This window comes from Peromyscus californicus, unplaced genomic scaffold (assembly GCF_007827085.1).
Source record: "Peromyscus californicus insignis strain IS unplaced genomic scaffold, ASM782708v3 Scaffold_8__1_contigs__length_139910024, whole genome shotgun sequence".
Classification (NCBI taxonomy): domain Eukaryota; kingdom Metazoa; phylum Chordata; class Mammalia; order Rodentia; family Cricetidae; genus Peromyscus; species Peromyscus californicus.
The window spans coordinates 81,269,211-81,290,433 of NW_026294606.1; the positions used below are offsets into that span (position 1 = coordinate 81,269,211).

At 40.1% G+C, this 21,223-nt stretch overlaps 1 non-coding gene across 1 annotated transcript; it reads left to right on the forward strand.

Annotated features, from left to right (window-relative positions):
* Window positions 1-13,872: 13,872 nt before the first annotated feature.
* Window positions 13,873-13,945, forward strand: Trnak-cuu (transfer RNA lysine (anticodon CUU)). Its single transcript has one exon. It is a non-coding gene; the product is annotated as a tRNA-Lys (tRNA).
* The last annotated feature ends 7,278 nt before the right edge of the window (window positions 13,946-21,223 follow it).

Sequence of the window (21,223 nt, forward strand, 5' to 3'; positions counted from 1 at the left end):
GTTTTTGGTTTTTTCTTTGTTTGTTTTTGTTTTGTTTTATTTTTTACTTAACATTCTTTTAATAAATCTTCCCAAGTCCATTATATAAATGCTTTTTGCTGTTCTTTTGTAGCTACACTCAGCACCTTGTACCACCTCATGTGAAGCGATTTCTATACTAGACCAGTTACTAGCACAAGTGCTGGTTTATTTAGACACTCTCCTATGCTTGATTTATATGATTTTGAACATTTTACAGTTTCAAATAATGCTGTGGTGGGGAGTAGCCTTGTGGATGTTCATTTTCTTTAGTTTGTCTAGGAATAAATAGTAACCTAAGGCATGAGTAATAGGTGAAATTAGGAGAGAGAATATGTCACAGTTGGTTGTTGCTAAAGTTTTCCTGCTTGGTCCACAGTCAGGACAAATCTCTCTCACCTGCCAGTCCCACAGCTGCTCAGACCCGACCAAGTAAACACAGAGACTTATATTGCTTACAAACTGTATGGCTGTGGCAGGCTTCTTGCTGACTGTTCTTACAGCTTAAATTAATCCATTTCCATTAATCTATACCTTGCCACATGGCTCGTGGCTTACCAGCATCTTCACATGCTGTTTCTCATCGTGGCGGCTGGCAGTGTCTCTCTGACTCAGCCTTCCAATTCCCAGCTTTATTCTCCTCCTTATCCTGCCTATACTTCCTGCCTAGCCACTGGCCAATCAGTGATTTATTTATTGACCAATCAGCAACACATTTGACATACATAACATCCCACAGCAGTTGGTACCACAGAATATTTATGAAGTAGGTTGGCAATTTCTATAATATTCATTGATTAAAAACTCTCCTCATAGTCATGCCAGACACAACCTGGTAACTTAGGATTTTATGAAAATAAGAGGGATTACTATTGTACACGTGCCATCTTATTAGAAATTTGAACCCTGATATTTCATGGATTTCCCTTTATATTGAAGACTAAGTACCTCTCTTTATGTAGTTCATTTTGCAGCGCCAGACGAAAGCTATGCTCACTTGCATTCAGAGTTGTCGTCAGAATCCCAGGCACAATTAGAGAGAGGAACAACTTCTGAAGATGCGAGACTCAGTAGTGAGTAGAATAACATAAGCAGTTTGACAGCAAACCCCACAGAAGGCCCCTGTCTCTGTGTCCTGGGTTCTGTGTGAGCATGTTTCCTGGACAGTTTGTGCTCTGACCTGAGTGTGGTTTCCACAGCACAAGAGATGGCAGTCAAAATGAATAAAACAGGCAAAATAGGAAGAGAAAACAGAAAACAATGACCAGTGGCTTCTGGGAGCTATTGTCCCAGGCAGGAGTTGCTAAGAAAGGCTGTCACATGCTCATGAAACCTGTGCTCAGCTTTCCTCATCTCCCCGTGGGTGGGAAGTTTGAGTGTTCAGCAATTCCCTGACACACGTTTTCCTTCTCCTTAGGAATTCCTTCCGAATACCAGAAAAAAGATTTATCAGTGGACAATCTATTGCCTGAGAAGAAACCTCTTATTATAACCAGAAACGTGTCTCAGAACAAGAAATCTGGCCTTCTTTGGGATGATAACGTAGAGAGTATGTACACTTCTTTTATATTGTTTTTAATTAAACTCAGAAAACCTTCCTGCTGGGTTTGTGAATAGGCCTGCAGCCATATGTTTCTTTGGACTATTACAGGTACCCCACTTCCGAGTCTTCTGATAATCTAGGTGTCTTTTGTAATAACTGCTGGTTTACCTGTACTTAGTGCCCATTTTCTAGATTTCTGCTTCGTATTGTAGTATTGGGTTCTGTTTTGAGCTTATGATGCTACAGTCTTTATGTACATACAGATTTCAAAAACTCATATCTTCAAGGTCAGAGCATATTGTCTTACTAAAGGGATACTTGTTATTTTGGTAGTATTCTTCATTTCCCTTAATAACTGCCTTTTATGCTATTAATGTGGCTCAGTACACCTTCTTCTGGTTAGTTTCTGAATGACTTTTTTTAATCTCTGTTGCTTTAATTTTCTTCTCTTTTGTGATTCTAATGTTTCTCTTATAAGAAACTTGGTACTGTGTGTGCTTTTGTATGTATTCGGATACTAATATTTTAATAAGCTTTTAAGGGCATATGTAATCAAATTATGAATATTCTTTTTCAAAAAAATTTAGATTTGTTTTTAATGTGTATGAGTGTTTTGCTTGCATGTATACATACTTCATGTGCATGCTTGGTCCCTGTGGAAGTCAGAAAAGGGTGTCAGATCCAATGGCACTGGAGTTACAGATGATTATGAACCACCATGTAGATGCTGGGACCTGAACATGTGTCCTCTGGAAGAGTAGTGAGTGTTCTTAACCACTGAGAACCATCTCTTCAACCCTGAACTATAAATATTCTAAGCTGTAATTGCTCCTCTTTTCTTAGTTATGTTGCTTCCACTCTCTCTGCTATACTTTGGGTGATTATGTCTGAAGTCATACTGGATGCAAATATTTTGAACTTCAAAGTTCAGTAAGAACTTTGAATTCAGTAAGAAAGGTAAATGATAATTCAAAATATATGAGTATAATGATGTTTATAGCAGTGAATAAAGTAACCTATATTTGTGAACTGAAGCTACTTCAATCAAAAAAGTAGCAAAGGTGCTTTTACATATGAATAGCTAAGTATGCATTCACAGTATATTTATATTTCTTCTTGAAAATAATTTCCTTACAACACTCAAAAATGAGAAAAGATTTCAGACCAACCCCATCCCAATGTGAGGTCACAGATCCCATGCTCAGACTCCAGCCCAAACCTAGGATCCCACCTTACCATGCTAGACCCTGGACTGTGCCCATGTAGGGTCAGATAATCATGCCTAGAGCCCCATCCCAAAGCCAGGATCATGCCCTATAGCCAACCACATCAGACTTGGTCCCTTATGAGGTCAGAAACCTATTCTTAGAGTCCCAGGCCAACTTCAGGATCTCATCCCTCCATATCATACATTAGACTATCTGTGTACAGCCAGAAACACATGGCCAGAGACCTGCCTGATCTTAATGTCCCTTGCCACTATACCCCACATTAGACCAGCACAATGTGAGGTCCATGCCACAGAGACCCATGCCACAGAACCATAGGCAGAACAAGATTCAGATCTACAGCTAGAGTAAGTCTCAGACACTGATACAGAATACTTTTCCCAAGGAGAAAACGGGAGAGGAACTCCTATCAGAGAGGGACTCCGAGCAATTAAGACAACCTTGTAGGAGCTTAGAAAGGAATGCAAGGGACAGAAGAGACAACCCAGCAATCAGAGATGACACCTTGTATTGCAGTTGGTAGCCTCCTCTCGGGGAAGACAAGGTAGAACTCAGTAGCCTGATCACCAGTCTTGTAGAGGAAGAAACCACCTGAGTTATATTACAACCCAGTCCCAAAAGACTGTTACAAACACTCTCTTTGAAAGAATAAAGGTAACCTAGAAGCCAAGCAAAAACAAGCAAACAATATGTTCAAAGAATTGAATGAGGACATGACAAAGAACTACATGAAATAAGGAAGTCCATATAAGATATAAAAATGGATTCAGAAATACTGAAGAAAAACTACTCTCAAATGTTAGAGATGAAAATGTCAATAAATTAAATAAAAAGTTCAATGGAAAGCCCCACTCATGTAATGGAAGACAAAAGATTCTCAGGGGTTTAAGACAAGGTGGAGGAATGGAAACATTTAGTGAAGAAGACTAATTTTTTTTAAGTTATGAAGGGAACATGTGAGATCTTTGGGAGACCATGAACAAACTAAGTCTACAGGAGGGAAAACTACATACCAAAGGCAAAGAAAATATTTTCAAAATAATTAGAGAAGAAATTATCCCAAATCTAGGGAAAGAGGAACCTAACTGTATAGAAGAAGCATATGGAATACCAAGTAGGCAGGACCAGAAAAGAAACTTCAATGTACTAAAATCTCTTAATGAGAAACACCAAGTCACATGTGAAGGCAGGCCCATTAAAATAACTGTCAGATTTTCAATGGAAATGTTTAAAGCAAGAAGAGCTTGGAATGATATACTTTCAAGTTCTGAAGGATCACAGCTGTGAACCCAGATTAATATAACCAGCAAAAGTATCTGTCATGATTGAGGGAGAAATAAATACTTTATATGATAACATAAACTAAAAGAAGTTATGAGTACCAAACCAGCCCTATTGAGTATTCTAGAAGGAATCCTTTGAACTAAGGAGAGTGGTTAAAGACATCCAAGAGCCTACTTGAAAAAATCAAAAGCAGCCAAAACAGTAGTTATGCAACAGAGAGTTAAGAAAGGACCAAACACTACAAAATCTATGAAATGATGAAAGGATTCCCCCCAACAAGAAGACATTACAATTCTATACATACACCCACAAAATGTGGGTATAGCTAAGTTCATAAAACATGTGATGAGCTGTAAAGACATAGATTTCTCCAAAAATAAATACCCTGCTCTCACCAATAAACAAATAATCTTAGCACAAAATATCTTCATTAGACCCAACTCTGCCCCAGCTGCAAGTCAGTAGGGAAAACTCCTGTGGGAAGTCCCCCACCACAACCAACCCCCCCCCATTGGACCCTGCAGTCTACAAGTTCCATGCCCTACCCCAATATCCATCCTCCTGTGACCACAGTAACTTCCCAAGACACAGAAACCAAACCATCAGCTCTCACTGGACCTGAGTGACTTTCTGAGACACAGAATCTGCCAACTCTCATTGGACCAAGAGAGGCTTCCTGAGACACAGAATCGGTCAGCTCTGACTGGACCAACAGCCCTGATAAGACCAAGAGCATCTCTGTGAGTCACAGAATCAACTAGCTTGGATTGGACCAAGAGCAGCTCCTGGAGATACAGAATCTACAAGCTCCAATTATACTAAGAGCTAAAATTGGACCCAGGGGCCCCCTGAGACACAGACACAGCAAGCAGAGAATGGATCAATAGCAGCTCGCTCAGACACAGGCAGGCACCTCTTATACCTATGGGAGGGAGATATGGGTAGACACCAGTGCAAAAATACATACATCAACATAAAGAGCAATATGGCATCATCAGAACCTAGCCCTTCAACAACAGCAAGTCCTGAACATCACAATGTAGAAGCAGAAGAAAGCAAACTTAAAAATAACTTCATGAAGATACTAGAGGCCTTTTAAGAGCAAATGAAAAATTCCCTGAAAGAAATTGAGGAAAAGACAAAACAAAAATGGGAAGAAATCAATAAATCCCTTAAAGAAAGCCAAGAAAACCATGAAAAAACAATTAAACATGTAGAGGAAACAGTTCAAGACCTGAAAAGTGAAATAGAAACAATAAAGAAGACACAAACAGAGGGAATGCTGGAAATAGAAAATCTGAGTAGCCGGGCGGTGGTGGCGCACGCCTTTAATCCCAGCACACGGGAGGCAGAGGCAGGCGGATCTCTGTGAGTTCGAGGCCAGCCTGGTCTACAGAGCGAGATCCAGGAAAGGCGCAAAGCTACACAGAGAAACCCTGTCTTGAAAAAACCAAAAAAAAAAAAAAAAAAAAAAAGAAAATCTGAGTAAACAAACAGGAAACACAGATGCAAGCATAGCCAACAGAATACAAGAGATTGAAGAGAGAATCTCTGGTGTAGAGGATACAATAGAGGAAATAGATTCATGGATCAAAGAAAATACCAAAGCCAAAAAGTCATAACACAAAATGTCCAGGAAATCTGGGACACCAAGAAAAGGCAAAACCTAAGAAAAATAGGGATAGAAGTAGAAGAATACCAACTCAAAGGCACAGAAAATATATTCAACAAAATCATAGAAGAAAACTTTCCCAATTAAAGAAGGAAATACCTATGAAGATACAAGAAGCCTACAGAACACCAAACAGACTAGACCCCCCCAAAAAAGTCCCCTCACCACATAATTAAATGGACTAACCATACAGAATAAAGAAAGAATATTAAGAGCAGCAAAGGAAAAAGGCCAAGTGACATATAAAGGCAAACCCATCAGAATAACACTTGACTTCTCAATGGAGACTTTGAAAGCCAGAAGGTCCTGGACAGATGTAATGCAGACACTAAGAGATCATGAATGTCAACCTAGATTAATATACCCAGCAAAACTTTCAATCACCATAGACGGAGTGAACAAGACATTCCAAGACAAAACCAGATTTAAGCAATACCTATCCACAAATCCAGCCCTCCAGAAAGCACTAGAAGGAAAATTCCAACCTAAGGAAGTCAGACAGACCCACGAAAACATAGGCAACAGATAACCCCACAGCAGTAAATCCCAAAGAAGAGAAATACACACACACTACCACCAAAAGATAACAGGAACTAACAATCACTGGTCATTAATATCCCTTAATATCAATGGATTTAATTCACCTATAAGAAGACACAGGCTAACAGAATGGATACAAAAGCAGGACCCATCTTTCTGCTGCATACAAGAAACACACCTCAATTTCAAAGATAGACACTACTTCAGAGTAAAAGGCTGGGAAAAGTCTTTCTAATCAAATGGTCTTAAGAAGCAAGCTGGTGTAGCTCCTAATATCCAACAAAATAGACTTCAAGCTAAAATCAATCAAAAGAGATCAAGACGGACATTAAGTACTCATCATCACAGGAAAGATCCACCAAGATTAAATCTCAACATTCATGCCCCAAATAAAAGGGCACCCACATATGTAAAAGAAACATTACTAAAGCTTAAATCACATATCAAACCCCACACATTAATAGTGGGAGACTTCAACACCCCACTCTTACCACTGGACAGATCTACCAGATCGAAACTTAACAGAGAAATAAGGGACCTACCTGATATTATGACTCAAATGGGTCTAATCGATATCTACAGAACATTCCACCCTAATACAAAACAATATGCCTTCTTCTCAGCACCCCATGGAACCTTCTCTTAAATCGACCACATGCTTTGTCACAAAGCAAATCTCAACAGATACAAAAAAAAATGGAATAACCTCCTGTATTCTATCAGACCACCATGGTTTAAAGTTAGATTTCAACAACAACAAAAATTACAGAAAGCAACCCTGTCTCGAAAAAAAAAATTACAGAAAGAATACAATCTCATGGAAACTGAATAATGCTCAACTGAATCACCAATGGGTCAAGGAAGAAATAAAGAAAAAAATTAAAGATTTCCTGGAGTTCAATAAAAATGAATGTACCACCTATACCCAAACTTATGGGACACTATGAAAGCAGTGCTAAGAGGAAAATTCATAGCACTAAATGTCCACATAAAGAAGTTAGAGAAATCTCATACTAGTGACTTAACAGCACACCTGAAAGCTCTAGAACAAGAAGAAGCAAAATCACCCACGGGGAATAGATGCCAGGAAATAATCAAATTGAGATCTGAAATCAATAAAATAGAAACAAAGACAATAATACAAAGAATTAATGAAACAAAGAGTTGGTTCTTTGAGAAAAATCAACAAGATAGACAAGTCCTTATCCAGACTAACCAAAAGGCAGAGAGAGAGAGAGCATCCAAATTAGCAAAATCAGAAATGAAAAGGGAGACATAATAAGTGACAACAAGGAAATCCAGAGAATCATCAAGTCATACTTCAAAAACCTGTACTCCACAAAATTGGAAAATCTAAAAGAAATGAACAATTTTCTGGATAGGTACTACATACCAAAGTTAAATCAAGACCAGATAAACAATTTAAATAGATCAATAACCCCTATGGAAATAGAAACAGTCATTAAAAGTCTCACAACCAAGAAAAACCCAGGACCAGATGGTTTCAGCACCGAATTCTACCAGATTTTCAAAGAAGAGTTAATATCAATACTCTTCAAATTGTTCTACACAATAGAAACAGAAGGAACGTTACCAAACTCCTTTTATGAGGCTACAGTTACTCTGATTCCCAAGCCACACAAAGATGCAACAAAGAAAGAGAATTACAGACCAATCGCCCTCATGAACATTGATGCAAAAATACTGAATAAAATATTGGCAAACAGACTCCAAGAACACATCAAAACAATTATCCATTGTTTTGATGATCAAGTGGGCTTCATCCCAGAGATGCAAGGTTGGTTCAACATACAAGAATCCATCAATGTAATACAACATATAAACAAACTGAAAGAAAAAAAAAACACATGATCATTTATTAGATGCTGAAAAGGCCTTTGACAAAATCCAACACCCCTTCATGATAAAGGTCTTGGAGAGATCGGGAATACAGGGAACATACCTAAACATAATAAAGGCAATTTATAGCAAGCCAACAGCCAATATCAAATTGAATGGAGAGAAATTGAAATGGAGAGAGAATTGCAATTCCTCTAAAATCAGGAACAAGACAAGGCTGTCTGCCCTCCCCATATTTGTTCAATATAGTACTTGAAGTTCTAGCTAGAGCAATAAGACAACATAAGGAGACTAAGGGGATACAAATTGGAAAGGAAGAAGTCAAACTTTCACTATTTGCAGATGATATGATAGATAGAATTCAACCAAGGACAGGTAAGATTAACATAGTAAAAATGGCAATCTTACCAAAAGCAATCTACAGATTCAATGCAATCCCCATCAAAATATCAACACAATTCTTCACAGACCTAGAAAGAACAATACTCAACTTCATATGGAAAAACAAAAAAACCAGGATAGCTGAAAGAATCCTGTACAATAAAGCAACCTCTGGAGGCATCATGATCCCTCACTTCAAGCTCTACTATAGAGCTACAGTAACAAAAACAGCTTGGTACTGGCATAAAAACCAACACGTAGACCAATGGAATTGAATTGAAGACCCTAACATTAATCCGCACATGTATGAACACCTAATTTTTGACAAAGAAGCCAAAACTGTACAATGAAACAAAAGAAAGCATCTTCAACATATGGTGCTGGCATAACTGGATGTCAACCTGTAGAAGATTGCAAATAGATACATATATGTCACCATGAACAAAACTTAAGTCCAAGCGGATCAAAGACCTCAGCATAAATCCAGTTACTCTGAACTTGGTAGAAGAGAAAGTAGGAAGTAGTCTTGAATACATTGGCACTGGAGATCACTTCCTAAATATAACACCAGTAGCACAGACACTGAGAGCAACAATTAATAAATGGTAACTCTTGAAACTGAGAAGCTTTTGTAGGGCAAAGGACATGGTCAATAAGACAAAACAACAGCCTACAGAATGGGAAAAGATCTTCACCAGCTCCACATCTGACAGAGGGCTGATCTCCAGAATATATAAAGAACTCAAGAAACTAGACATCAAAATACCTAACAGTCCAATTAAAAAATGGACTACAGAGCTAAACAGAGAATTCTCAACAGAAGAATCTCAAATGGCCAAAAGACAAATTTAGGAACTGCTCAACATCCTTAGTCATCAGGGAAATGCAAATCAAAATGACTCTGAGATACCATCTTGCACCTGTCAGAATGGCTATGATCAAAAACACTGAAGACAACTTATGTTGGAGAGGATGTGTAGCAAGGGGAACACTCCTACAATGTTGGTGGGAATGCAAACTTGTACAGCCACTCTGGAAATCAGTATGGTGGTTTCTCAGAAAATTGGGAATCAATCTTCCTCAAGACTCAACTATACCAGTCTTGGGCATATACCCAAGAAATGCTCCATCTTACCACAAGGACACTTGCTCAGCTATGTTCATAGCAGCATTATTTGTAATAGCCAGAACCTGGAAACAACCTAGATACCCCTCAACTGAAGAATGGTTAAAGAAAATGTGGTACATATACACAATGGAGTACTACTCAGCAGAGAAAAACAATGACATCATGACGTTTGCAGGCAAATGAATGGAACTAGAAAATATCATCCTGAGTGAGGTAACCAGACTCAGAAGGACAAACATGGTATGTACTCACTCATAAGTGGATACTAGATGTAAAGCAAAGGATAACCAGACTGCAACCTATAGCTCCATGGAGGCTAACTAGTAAGGAGGACCCTAGGAAGAACTCATGGATCACCCAGCAATGGAGAAATGGATGAGATCTACATGAGCAAACTGAGGGTGAGGTGGGGTAATGGAGGGCAAGGGACAGGGGATGAGAGCTTAGGGGAGCAGGAGGTTTGAGCTGGAATGGGAACAGAGTGGAAGAGCAAGGAAAGAGATACCATGATAAATGAAGCCACCATGGGAATAGGGAGAAGCAGAGTGCTAGGGAGGTTCCCAGGAACCCACTAGGATGACTCCACCGTAGACTACTGGCAATAGTCAAGAGGGTGCCTGAGCTGGCCTACTCTGGTGATCGGATGGCTGAATACCCTAACTATCATCATAGAACCCTCATCCAGTGACTGATGGAAGCAGATGCAGAAATCCATGGCCACGTCCCAGGCGGAGCTCTAGGAGCCCAATCGATGGGAGAGAGGAGGGATTCTATGAGAAAGAGATATCGAGACCATGATTGGAAAAAGTAGAGAGACAACTAGCCAAACTAGTGGAAACACATAAACTGTGGACCAATAGCTGAGGAGTCCCCATGGTATTGAACTAGTCTCTCTGGATAAGCAAGACAGTTGTTTAGCTTGAACTGTTTAGGGGGCCCCCAGGCACTAAGATCGGGACCTGTTCCTAGTGCATGAGCTGGCTTTTTGGAGCCTAGTGCCTATGGTGAGACACTTTACATAGCCTTGGTGCAGGCAGAACAGGCTTCGACCTGCCTCAACCGAATGTACCAGGCTCTCCTGACTCCCCATGGGAGACCTTGCCTTGGAGGAAGTGGGAATGGGGGGTGGGTTGAGGGGGAAGGCTCAGGAGCAGGAGGAGGGAAGACAGGGGAATCTGTGGTTGGTATGTAAAATGAATAGAAAATCTCTTAATAAAATATGAACATAAAAAAAATCTGCATTAACTGACACCATAGGTCAAATGCACTTGACAGATATCTATAGAACATTTCATCCAACCTCTGCAGAATGCACATTCTTCTCACCAGCCTGTGGCCCTTTCCCTAAAATAATTCCAGGGTCCTGCAGCTTCTCCATCTCACGCCAGCATTGCTGTGTGTCTGCCCTGCCTGTTTTTTTTTCTTAATTCCCTGAATCCCACCACCCCAGTCTCATCAAATCCCTGTAGCCATACTGAAGTGGGGCAAGGTGGCATCTGAACAAGGAATGAATCCTGACTACAAGGAACTCTCATTAGTCAGACGAGGGACTATTACCATGAGAATCAGGCTAATACAGGGAAAGGGAAAAATAAAATAAATAAGGATAAAGAAACAAATAAAGAAATAGAAGGAAGCCCATTTCAGTTCCTTGGATGCAGAACATTAGGACAAGTAGACTCTGGAGACTGGCAGTTATATTTAAGTAGAATTTAGAGACAGGCAGATAGTTACATGGTACCAAGCAGACTCTAAAGATAGGTAGTCACATATTAGTGCTTGGGGGAGATTTCAGGAACCAGGAGAAATGGTGGCAAGACATTGTAGCTTCATTGATTCTTGGGATTGTGTTCAGAGAGACATGCTCTTGGCTTCCGGGAGGGACGTGGTTTATCTGCCTAGGAAGAAGTGGGAGATGGAGTAATCGATCCATTGTGGAGGAACCTGAGTATGTTTCTATTTTGGTTTTCAGTTTTTCTGCTTTCATGTTACATTGGGGGTGGGGGCACTGAACGGGTGATGGTGCACACAGAAGCAGAGCTCTGGGCAGGCAGGTGGAAGCCCTGGGTGGGCTCTAAGCAGCTCCTGAAGCAGTTGATCCTTTACAGATGTCTGCATTGGTAGCTCATCGAGGCCAGCCAGGTGAGAACATGTGAGCATGGAGGTGACAGTGAGCGCACAGATGGAGAATACTGTAGCCAAAGGGAACAATCTTGATGTCTTTAAATGCTACCTAGTTTTTTGTTTTTGTCTTTAAACAACCTGACTCAAATAACCAAACAGCTGTATTTCTGAGATGTCTGGTAACTGTATCCATACAGGTAAGGCTGGTCAAGGGAGAACCTAGTGGGCCTTTGCTTTTTCATACAGTGGTCTAATCCCACATCTTCCTTTACCGGTTTCTGCTAGTGATGACTTCTCTCTTTGCGGGGGCAGGGAGCAGGGGACTTGTCTCTAACCACCTGGAGTCCCAGTGGGCTCTGTGCAACTATAGTTCTGCAATTCAGGCAGGATAATTGGGACCTACCCCCTTGGGTATTTGGACCCACAGTAATGATAATGTGGATGAGGCCAATATCTCTGGCACATCCCAGAGAAGCAAAAGGTTTAAGATTGCACTGTTTCTCTTGCTAATATTGTGAAAATGACCCTTGACAACCTTTGAGGCTTCAGTCCTTATACCTGTTACATTATTTCTTTTGTGTTTGTTGGGTAGAGCGGCTGTTATGATCTTCCTTCTTATGCTTACAGTCTGATGTGGAGCATTGCTGTGAACTGTCCCTGGACTAAGCATGAAGGTCCATCCTGAACATCTAAGGATAAAAGAGGGATCCCCGGGGAGTGGAGTGAAGAGAACCCTGGGGGAATGAAATTTTAAGTGAATGTGTGCTGTGGACATTAGCTTAGCCATATCATGGCAGTGGCAACATCTCCCCTGACCCAGAGTGAGGCTCAGAGGGATGGCAAAGCCTTCCTCAGAAATTCGAGGAAGTGTTGATGTTGTGTGCAGAAATGTCCACCATAGCTTTCTTCTCCCAGATGCGTACAGGCTAAAGACAGCTCTCCTATAGAGACTGCCCCTGCCAAGATTAGCTTAGCCTGCCTCCTTGATTGAGCTGTATGCGATAACCCCGTGTCCCTGTTCAACTGTGTATAACAAACATGCTGGGCTTTCAGGGTGCTCTGGCTTCTCCACCAGCTTCACTCTGGGTCTGTGAGTTCATCTTTTCTTTCCAGTCAGATCTCAGTCATCCCAAGAGCCATGCTGGTTGAGGTGGATCAGAAATTGTACCTTGTATAACTTTTTAAACTTGTTAGACACAGTCCAGAACTCAAAATGAGTGAGTGGTATGTGGAGCAGGATTGTTAAAATTATATGCTGTTCTTGCTCAGTGTCATAACTAGTAACATCCATTATGTCTAGTTAATTGATGGTGGGTTTTATTCCTATTGGTGATAAATGAGGCTTTCTATTACTATATGCCTGCTGGCTTTTGGGGGTGGGGATAAATCAGGGCCACTGTAATGGCATTTCACTGTTATTTCAATTCATACTTGCTCCTCTTGCAGAGGACTTGGGTTCTGTTCCCAGGACACACATGGTACTCACAACCTGTAGTGGATAGCCATTCCAGCTTTGATCTGGAAGTTCCAACCCCCATTGAGACTTCGGCAATGTCACGCCTACAAGGCGGGGCCAAGGGAGGCGCCTGGGGACCCGAGAGCTGGATCAGCGGGCGCTCTCTCTGTTGCGGGACCCTGGACTGGAGAGGTGGACCGAGCAGAGCTCCAGAGAACACCGCTGGACTGTGACACACCTTCCCCAGACTCCGCGACCTACCTATTCCTTAATTTGTAAGTTACGCCATTAAATAAATCTCCTTTTAACTACGTGGAGTGGCCTTAATAATTTCACCAATATCTGGCGCTCACGTGGGGCAAGTTCCAAAGGCCTGGGTGGCTCCCGCCCTCAGCCTCCTCCCCGGCTGGCGGGTACCTAAACCCGCCTGCAGAGTTCCATAGAACCAGGGAAAGCCTACACGGTTCCATTCCCGAAAAAGGGAGCAGCTAGTCCGGTCTCAGCTCCCTAGCTTAGCCCCCAGACCAGCGAAAAACCGCTGTGAGTGAGGCGATCCCCCTCCTCCCCGAGTGCGGGCCCCGGCTCCCACCATCCCGGCTCCCCGCCATCCCGGCTCCCGCCATCCGGCTCCCACCAGCCCGGCTAGCTCAGTCGGTAGAGCATGAGACTCTTAATCTCATGGTCGTGGGTTCGTGCCCCACGTTGGGCGCCAGATATTGGTGAAATTATTAAGGCCACTCCACGTAGTTAAAAGGAGATTTATTTAATGGCGTAACTTACAAATTAAGGAATAGGTAGGTCGCGGAGTCTGGGGAAGGTGTGTCACAGTCCAGCGGTGTTCTCTGGAGCTCTGCTCGGTCCACCTCTCCAGTCCAGGGTCCCGCAACAGAGAGAGCGCCCGCCGATCCAGCTCTCGGGTCCCCAGGCGCCTCCCTTGGCCCCGCCTTGTAGGCGTGACATTGCCGAAGTCTCAATGGGGGTTGGAACTTCCAGATCAAAGCTGGAATGGCTACCCACTACAACAACCTTCTTTAATTCCAGTTCCAGGGCATCTGATGTCCTCTTCTGGCCTACACAGGCACTAGCCACACGTGGTGCATAGACATTTTTTAAATTAATTCACATTTATGTAGTACATATATATCATTGGGGGGAGGGGAATAAACTAAAACAGCAATAAGATACCACTGTGAGTCTTTATTCTACACAGATAAAACCATCTTTGTTCACAAATGAATTATTTTTTTCCTTTCCTATGTGTACACTTCGTATTACTTTATTATGATGTTGGATTATCTAAATGTCCTTTTTGGATGCTGAGAAGCAATGATGTGCAGGAGCATCCCTGCCTTGCTCTTGACCTTAATGAAAGAACTTTGAGTTTCTCACTGCTAAGTACAATAATACTAAGGGTTCCCAAACACACAGTTCAGCAAGTAGAGGAAATCCCCTTCTATTCTGCTTTTCTGGTGGCATTTTTTGTGAATGGGTGTTAAATTTTAGCTAAGGCCTTTCTGTACCTATGGAGATGATGGTGTGATTTTTTTTTCTTAGCCTGTTATGAATGAAGACAACCAACTATCAGATATTGTACTTCCTTGTAAATCTGAGTTAAATCCCAGTGGTTTCTAATTCTTTGTGTGTGTGTTTGGAGTCAGTTTATTTGTATTTCATTGAGGGTCTATGTTGCTGAGTAGTAATGGTGTGTAAATTTTCTCTTCTTATATTAGGGTAGTGCTGGCCTCAGAGAAATAGAAATGAGTCCGTCTTATTCTCTCTTCTAGAAATTTGGTATATAGCTTGTCTTAAATGTTTGTTCAAGTTAACCAGGGAATCCCTTTGGCTCTACCATTATCTATTATGAATAGTTATTAATTATAGGTTCAGTTTATTTAATGGACCCATTTTAACTATATTTTTCTTATGTGAAACTTGATTGTATCTTTCAAAGCATTGGCCCATTTCATTTAGGTTACTAGTTTTAAGCATAGAGTTATTTACAGTTTGTTGTCATTTGGGTTCACAGAATTTTTATCTGATTTTAACAATTTATACTCTCTTTGTGCTTAACCTACTTAAAGATTTGGGGATTTTACTTGTCTTCTCAAAGAGCTAGCTTTTATTTTGTTGATTTTTTTCTGCTAATTTTATTTTCAATTTTATAGATTTTCCTGCTCTAACTAGTTTATTCTTTAACTTTAGATTTCATTTGCTCACCCTTTGCTAGTTTCCTACAGTAGAAACAAATTATTGGTTTGTGGTCTCCTTTTCTAATACATGCATCTGATGCTATAAATTTTCTTATAAACACTACTTTTGCTGCAACAGAATTGACTCAGGACTTACAAAGAAGGAAGGGAACTTCTAACATAAAACTGTAACGTTGAAGAAGTGGGCAGTAGTGTTGCAAGCTCCATGATTGAAGGTGATTATGCAGAACAGCTTGTTTCTAATGTGGATGAAGTACCCTTGCAGTAGAGGAAGATGCCATCAAGGACTCTAACTACAGGAAGTCAGTGCATGACTTTGAGAATTCGGAGGACAGTCTGATTTTGTTATTATGAGCTAATGCAGATTGATGACTTTACATCAAAACCTGGATTTATCATTTCAATGATCTAGAATACCTCAGAATTGGACTAAATCTACTGTGCTCTGTAAGCACAGCAATATTGCCTGGATGACAGCTCATGTCTTTGTAAGAGCTTGATCAATAAGCCCCTTGGAAGACCTACTGCCTACAAGAAAAGATTGTCTTCAAGATCCTGTTGTTAGGGTCTGCGATGAAGATGTGTGATGAGAGGAATGTGCATGCATGCTGGATAACGTGAAAGGCTCAACATTCAGGTCTTGAGACATGCATTTCAAAGGCTCCGGCTGCCCCACCTGAATGATTCTTTTGTTGGATCTGCATAAAGAAAATGGAAACCACTGGAAACAGTTCACCAGTCTAGATGTCTTCAAGAATATTGATGATTCACAGGAAGAGTTTACACTGTTGATATGAACAAGAACGTGAAAGAAGCTGATTCCAACCTTGGCAGCTTTGAGGCTTTCAGTACTTGTGTAGAGGAAGACCCTACAAGTGTGGAAAGGCAAGAGAAGCAGAACCAGAAGTAAAGCCTGCCCACATGGCCACAATCTCGTGTCGATTTGATGGAGTGAGGAGCTACTTCTTAGAAACGTACAAAGGAAATAGTTTTACTCATGGTAGAATTTCTTGCAAAATTAGCCAGCCCTTCCAGATGCCACCAACTACATTTTTGTGATATTCTAAACTTTTTGCTGTCAGATCAACAACATTCACAGCATCTTCACCATGAATAGAGGTCCATCATCCCTACACGTTCTCATTTATCTTCAACTCCATCTTGATACCTAGTGAGGTAACCCAAACCTTTCTTCTCATGATACCTTGGTAATTTTATCGTTATAAATGGCTAGCTTTCTGTTTATCATGAATTCTGAGCAAGAGAGTATTGTAAGGTGACCCAAGGAAGGCCTTGGGGCCTCAGTTAAAAACATCTCATTTCTCCCGATCATTAAAGTTGATCCTTTGGCAAGCATGGAAACCCCTTTCTCTGTACTGCTTTCATGGCACAACAGCCCCAATGGCAGAAGGACATCTTACCTTTTAGTTATTGGAAACATGCCCATTGGTTTCAACGAGAGCTTTTCTCAACAACAGTCACTTGAGCTATTGGGCAAAAAGTATTTGTGTTACTAAGTATACATTTGTGGAGCTTCTAGTACTGTGCATTGACATCCAGTTTCATGTGCATATCACATCCTGCATCCTGTATTGTAGTTTCTCAGAGATGCCACAATGACTAAGGCATTGCCCACGCATTTGACAACACCACCAAAATTATTGTTTGTGGATGGTGGCGCTTGTACTCGTTCCAGTGAATTTTATGGGCATGAACTCATTATGACACTCCCATTTTTTTTTTGTCTTATTCTCAAGACACTGGTCACCTGGCTGATTCAACTAGCTTCTGTCTATGATCAATAGCTTAAATCTTAGACCTTTTCCAGGCCACACATCATGGAGCCTTTGTGCTGCCTCAAGTTTTACCCACAAGGATTTTTCCTTATTGCTGTGTTTCATGGTCTCCAGTTAGTGTGATTGCAATATATTACCAAATAAAGGGTTAATACACAAAATATACTTTAACATTAAGCAATCTGAAAAATAAATGGGCAAAAGACAGAAATGGGTGGAGAAAAGCAGAAGTGTTTGATGTAGTGGAGGTGTATAATGATAAAGACAAGAAAGTATTTCAAAATATACTCTAGTAAGACTCAGATTCTGTGCCCATCCAGACTACAGAGTTTCAATATCTAGGTTCTCCATTAAGAACAAGCACTATTGAACCTACCTTAGTCTCACACCCTTGACCTAAAACTCCCATATTTGTTTCCCCCTGCCTTGGAATTGTTTTAATTTCATGAGAAGGATTCCAACTCATGAATTCCTCGGCCATGCTAATATTTTTATAATTTGTAAAAATTTAGATGATGGTTATTTAGCTATACAGTGTAATACTGGAAATCACCACCTTAATAAAATGAAGAAGGAAATATGCCATTGTGCTTCATCATGGTTTTGGAGTATGTCTTTCTTCAATGAATTTCACACATCTGCTTTGTAGGTCAGAACATCGAGCTAAGGTCTGATGAAAAGTATATGTCAGTAGACCCAACATCCAAAGATCATCCTCAATTTAAGAAACTGAAAACTACCCACATAGAAAACACCTGGTATGTATAACGACAGCCAATAACCTTGAGTCCTATAACCATGCATATGAAAAGGACAAATTGGAAATGTGGTCACAGAGACTGGGCAGATGGCTCAGTGGATAAAGGTCTTGTCACTCAAGCATGAAGACCAGAGTCTAGATCCCTATAATTCACAAAAGTTAGCCTGGAATGGAAGCCCATCTTTAAGCCTAGTGCTCAGGAGACATAAACAAGATCCCTAGGGCAAGTAGCTAGCTAGACTAGCCACTTTGCAAGTTTGGGGTTCGATGAAAGACCCTGCCTCAGTAAATCAAATGGACAGTGTTCAAGTAAGACATTTGACATCAACCTCTGGCCTCCACATTTGTGCACATGCAAATGTACACACACCTGTATCCAAACACATGCAAACATGCCTCTCCCACATATATATGCAAATAAACACACAAAAATCAGCAGGTTTTCTAAATACTAATAATGAAATTGATGAAAAAGAAGTCAGGAAAAATTCCATTCACAGTAGCTTAAAAAGATATCTATGGGAAAGGTGGTGAACGCCAAGTATAATGACATATACTATAATGAAACCTATTTGCATGCTAGTCTAAAAACAAATAAACTACCAAGGAATAAACCTAACCAAAGAGATAAAAGATGGCTGGTGGGAATATAAACTAGTCACCACTACATAAATCAGTATGGAGGTTCTAAAAAAAAAAAAAAAATAGAAAAATACAAAAGGAACCACTATATGATCAAGCTATACCACTCCTGGCTACACACCCAAATCTGTACCATCCATAATACATAGGCACTTGCTCATCCATGTTGACTACAGTACTATTCACAATAGCCAATGCGTAGAATCAGCCCAGGTGTCCATCAACATGTTAACGAATGTAGAAACTGTGGTATATGCAATGGAATGAAATTTAGCCACTAAAAAGAAAACCTGCAAAACATCATTTGCAGTAAAATTGATAAAATTGGTGGTCATCAAGTACATGAAATAAACCATATTCAGAAAGACAAATACCGCATATTTTCTCTCATATACAGAATCTATATCATCCAAAGGGGTAGGAGAGTAAAGGAAGGCAGAAGGGGAAAATAAAGAGAAAAGGCTGCATGTTTTCTCTTATGAAGAATCTATAATTGCATGCACACTAGTTTCTATGGTTAAATAAAACCCTAATGTGTACATCACAAGGTAAGGGTTTCATTATGGTATACATAATTATAATTTATACCTATTCATCCCCCTTTCCCCTACATTTTTCTTAAGCTACTGTGAATTTTTTTTCTGACTTCTTTCTCAGAAACTTCATTATTGGCCTTTAGAAAAGCTACTTGTTTTGTGTATTGATTTGGAATCCTAATTTGCTAATCTGAGACTTTCTTGGTAGTCTTTAGTATCCTTTTAAGTAAAGGGTCATGCCATTCACCAATAGGGATAATTTAACTTATTTAATTTAATTCCTTTCTTATTTGTGTCCTTTTTATTTCTTTTTCTGCTTTATACTCTTTCTAAAATTTCAGGCATGGTATTGACTAAAAGTAGAAAGAATAGACAACGCTTGTCTTGTTCCTCATTCTAGAGAACATGCTTTCAATAGTCCACCATTTATTTATAATATTTGTCTATAGGTGTAGTGTATACAACTTTTATCATGAAGGGAAGTTGAACTTTGCCAAAGGTCTTTTCTGCATCTACTGTCCTTATGTCTGCTTGTATGCTTTATTATCATTTCTATGAATTATGAACTCTTCTTGTATGACTGGAATGAAGTGCACTTGGTCATGGAGAATGATTATCCTGCTGTATGGCTGAATTTGTTTTACAAGCATTTTATTCATCCTCCTTATTGCAAGGAGGCTCAGGGATCAGTGTGGAAGAAGGGGCAGAAAGATTGTAAGAGTCAAAGGTGGTGGATGATTTTGCACAACAGGGCAGCCACACATATGAACTCACTGAGACTGTGCCAACATGCCCAAGACCTGCACAAGTTCAAGCCAGACAGAATCCAAGCATGAAGGAAGTGAATCAGACACTAAGTTCCACCACTAGCCAAGAGGCTAGTCAATAATGATAGCTAATGGGGAAGGGAAAAACTGTTTTGTTCAATGGAATGACACTAGGTACACCAACCAGGACAGGTTTCATACTCAAGAGTAATTGGCCAACATAAATCGAACTCCATGTTTTGGTTTTTAATAGTTTTTTTTTCTTTCTTTTTGAAGAAAGAGAAAGAACATGAAGTTGGATGGGTAAGGGTGGGGGAGGATCTGAGAGAACTGGAAGGTGGGAAGGAATGTGATGAAAATGTACTGTATGGAATTGTCTAAGAATTTAGCACTGAAACTGTCTGGTCTTGGGCTCTTCTTTGTTGGGGTATCTTCTTTCCTCGTCCAGTCTTGTAGCTCATGATAGATCTGTTTGTAACACCCAGTACTAACTTTGGTAGTTCATATGTGTCTAGGAATTTATCCTTTACTTACTTTAAGATTTTATTTTCTTAAAATACAAATTTTGACAATGTTTCCTAATGGTCCCCTGGATCTCATTGGCATTTGTTTTGAGTTCCCACTTTTCTTCTTAATTTACCATTTTGTTTTCTGTCTATCTTTTCTGTTTTCTTTTGGTTAATGTGAACAAAGTTCTGTCCATCTAGCTTACTTTTTCAAAACAACAACTTTTGCTTAATTAATTTTCATGTTGTCCTTTAGTATTCAATTTCATTAATTTCTTTGCTGACATTATTGTTTCTGTGTATTGCACTTGTATCTTACTTATTTTTCTATTATCTTTTTTTTTTTTTTTTTTTGGTTTTTCGAGACAGGGTTTCTCTGTGTAGCTTTGCGCCTGTCCTGGAACTCACTTGGTAGCCCAGGCTGGCCTCGAACTCACAGAGATCCACCTGGCTCTGCCTCCCGAGTGCTGGGATTAAAGGCGTGCGCCACCACTGCCCGGCCTTCTATTATCTTAATGTGCATCATTCACTCATTTATTTCAACCTCAGTTTTGTTAATGTGATCACTCACAGTTGTCAATATTATTCTTAGAACTGCTATTACTATATTTCAAAAGATCTGAAATTTTTTCCTTACAAATTTATTTGATCCTAAGAATCTGTACATTTCCTCCCTGACATTTTTAATGGCACACTATTCAAGAGTATATTTAATAATTTAGATATGTTAATATAGTTTCTATTGCTATTCATTTCTAATTTTATGCCAT